The sequence below is a fragment of the Microcebus murinus genome, chromosome 11 (genome assembly GCF_040939455.1).
Source record: "Microcebus murinus isolate Inina chromosome 11, M.murinus_Inina_mat1.0, whole genome shotgun sequence".
NCBI classification, from domain to species: domain Eukaryota; kingdom Metazoa; phylum Chordata; class Mammalia; order Primates; family Cheirogaleidae; genus Microcebus; species Microcebus murinus.
This window is the reverse complement of record NC_134114.1, coordinates 15,863,946-15,867,597: the sequence shown is the minus strand read 5'-3', so window position 1 is coordinate 15,867,597 and position 3,652 is coordinate 15,863,946. Positions and strand designations below refer to the sequence as shown.

At 41.7% G+C, this 3,652-nt stretch overlaps 1 pseudogene across 1 annotated transcript; it reads left to right on the top strand.

Annotated features, from left to right (window-relative positions):
* The first annotated feature begins 214 nt into the window (after positions 1-214).
* LOC105856618 (polyadenylate-binding protein 1 pseudogene) lies at positions 215-2,463 on the top strand (annotated as a pseudogene). The gene has a single exon (XR_001147227.3). The product of XR_001147227.3 is annotated as a polyadenylate-binding protein 1 pseudogene (transcript).
* Positions 2,464-3,652: the final 1,189 nt, after the last annotated feature.

Below are 3,652 nucleotides of genomic sequence, written 5' to 3'. Positions count from 1 at the left end.
TTACAAAAAATCTGTGTCTCCCCCTCTGGAAACTTCTAACTTTTTTTCTTCCTCTTTTATAAATAACCTAGGAAGCCGAGACCAACCCTCCCACCCGCGAACTCGCAGCAGCTTCAAAAAAAGAACGAAGAGACCGACGCCTTCGCCTTCCCGCGACCCGTACCAACACCGCCACCCTGGCTCCCAGGCGGAAGCCGGAAGCCAGAAACCGGAAGCCAGTGGCGGCAGAGCGACCGTTGAGTAGTTTTCTATTCTGGCTGATTTTTGTCCCTCGGCGCTTGCCCCCGCTCCCTTCCCCCCGGGTCCGGCCCCTGGTCCCGGCCCCAGCACTTGCTCTTCTCTCACAGAAAGGTAGTGGCCTGTGGCCCTGCGGGCAGCCGTGCGAAGAAATGAACCCCAGCGCCTCCAGCTACCCCATGGCCTCGCTCTACGTGGGGGACCTACACCCCGACGTGACCGAAGCGATGCTCTACGAGAAGTTCAGCCCGGCTGGGCCCATTCTCTCCATCCGGGTCTGCAGGGACACCATCACCCGCCGCTCCTTGGGCTACGGGTATGTGAACTTCCAGCAGCCAGCGGACGCGGAGCGAGCTTTGGACACCATGAATTTTGATGTTATAAAGGGCAAGCCAGTACGCATCATGTGGTCTCAGCGTGATCCATCACTTCATAAAAGTGGAGTAGGCAACATATTCATTAAAAATCTGGACAAATCCATTGATAATAAGGCACTGTATGATACATTTTCAGCTTTTGGTAACATCCTTTCATGTAAGGTGGTTTGTGATGAAAATGGTTCCAAGGGCTATGGATTTGTACACTTTGAGACACAGGAAGCAGCTGAAAGAGCTATTGAAAAAATGAATGGGATGCTTCTAATTGATCGCAAAGTATTTGTTGGACGATTTAAGTCTCGTAAAGAAAGAGAAGCAGAACTCGGAGCTAGGGCAAAAGAGTTCACCAATGTTTACATCAAGAATTTTGGAAAAGACATGGATGATGAGCGCCTTAAGGATCTCTTTGGCAAGTTTGGCCCTTCCTTAAGTGTGAAAGTAATGACTGATGAAAGTGGAAAATCCAAAGGATTTGGATTTGTAAGCTTTGAAAAGCATGAAGATGCACAGAAAGCTGTAGATGAGATGAATGGGAAGGAGCTCAATGGAAAACAGATATATGTTGGTCGAGCTCAGAAAAAAGTGGAACGGCAGACAGAACTTAAACGCAAATTTGAACAGATGAAGCAAAATAGGCTCACCAGATACCAGGGTGTTAACGTGTATGTGAAAAATCTTGATGATGGCATTGATGATGAATATCTCCGGAAAGAGTTTTCTCCATTTGGTACAATCACTAGTGCAAAGGTCATGATGGAGGATGGTCACAGCAAAGGGTTTGGTTTTGTATGTTTCTCCTCCCCAGAAGAAGCCACTAAAGCAGTTACAGAAATGAATGGTAGAATTGTGGCCACCAAGCCATTGTATGTAGCTTTAGCTCAGCGCAAAGAAGAGCGTCAGGCTCACCTCACTAACCAGTATATGCAGAGAATGGCAAGTGTACGAGCTGTGTCTAACCCAGTAGTCAGCCCCTTCCAGCCAGCACCTCCTTCAGATTACTTCATGGCAGCTATTCCACAGACTCAAAACCTTGCTGCATACTATCCTCCTAGTCAAATTTCTCAACTAAGACCAAATCCTCACTGTACTGCTCAGGGTACCAGATCTCATCCATTCCAAAATATGCCTGGTGCTATCCGCCCAGCTGCTCCTAGACCACCATTTTGTAGTATGAGACCAGCTTCTTCTCAGGTTCCACAAGTGATGTCAACACAGTGTGTTGCTAACACATCAACACAGACAATGGGTGCACATCCTGCAGCTGCTGCTGCTGGAGCTAATCCTGGTGTCTGCACTGTTGCACAGTACAAATATGCTGCAGGAGTTCGTAATCCACAACAACAACTTAATGCACAGCCACAAGTTACCATGCAACAGCCTGCAATTCATGTACAAGAACAGGAACCTTTGACTGCTTCCATGTTGGCATCTGCTCCTCCTCAAGACCAAAAGCAAATGTTGGGTGAACAGCTGTTTCCTCTTATTCAAGCCATGTACCCTACTCTTGCTCACAAAATCACTGGCATGTTGTTGGAGATTGATAATTCAGAACTTCTTCATATGCTTGAGTCTCCAGAGACTCTCCGTTTTAAGGCTGAAGAAGCTGTCGCTGTACTACAAGCCCACCAAGCTAAAGAGGCTGCCCAGAAAGCAGTTAACAGTGCCACTGGTGTTCCAACTGTTTAAAATTGATCAGGGGCCACGAAAAGAAACTTGTGCTTCACCGAAGAAAAATGTCTAAACATCGAAAAAACTTAAATAGTATGGAAAAAAAACATTGCAAAATATAAAATAAATAAAAAAAAGGAAAGGAAACTTTGAACCTTATGTACTGAGCAAATGCCAGGTGTAGCAACATAATGCTATTCCTAGATTATTTATTTAAAAACAACAAAAACCACAAAACAATAGTAAAATATAAAAACAAATTAATATTTTATAGACCCTGGGAAAAAGAATTTATGGCAAAATACAAAAATTTAAAGCATTCATTTCTTTAATTTTATAATTCTTTGCTGTGGAATAGCTCAGAATGTCAGTTCTGTTTTAAGTAACAGAATTGATAACTGAGCAAGAAAACAATTTGGATTATAAAATTCTTGCTTTAATAAAAATTTCTTAAACAGTGGGGGGGGAAAAAGCAGGAGAGGTTTCAATTGCCAGGGTGGGGGTGATTGTAACCCATCTGTATTGTAGCCCAACTGACTTTACCCAAAGGAGAATTTTCTCATATCTCCATGACAATATGTAGTTTTACAAGTTGGTGATGCCCACCAAAGTTAGGCTTCTAAAATACCACAGAAATTGGGAGAGGAGAGTCCTTATTTTTTTTTTTTGATGATAAAATTTGATGATTAAAGGGATTATTCAGGTCCTTGAGAAAGATAGCCTTGAGTTGTAAAACCAAAGTGCCAAAAAAAGAAATTATAATTATGCATTTTCTAAATAAGTGCTCTGAGAAAAGGGAGGGAAGGGATGACCTACCTCTGTGGTTAGTTCATCTGTGTTCTGTAAGGATAAGTGTGAAAGGGATGTCAGGGGCCTAGAGGCAGAGAAAAGTCTGTCTAAAGTTTAGTCAAGCTGAGGGAAATATTAATGCCATCTTGTTCAATGATGAATCTAGCATTCAAAAATATTAAAACAGCTATTTTAACAAAGTGTAAGTATTGAAAGTAAAATATGAACATATTGATGAGAAAAAACGGAAGAAAGAACAAAATTGTGTGTCTAAATAAAAATATATCTTTAATGAACATTTTATTACATGAGAGGAGCAACAGTTAAGGCATTGTAGAAAACATAGTGAGCTTGAAGACAAAGCAATGGGAGCTATCTAAAATGAAGTATAGAGGGGAAAAACACTGAAAAAATTTTGACAGAACCTCAGTGACCTTTGGGGTAATATTATACAATATAAAATATGTTCATATTGCCTCAAAAGAAGAGAGGAACAGAAAATATATTTAAAGAAATAAGGGTTAAAATTTTTCAAAATTTGATGAAGACTGTCCATCCATAGATCCAAGAAGCTCAATGAA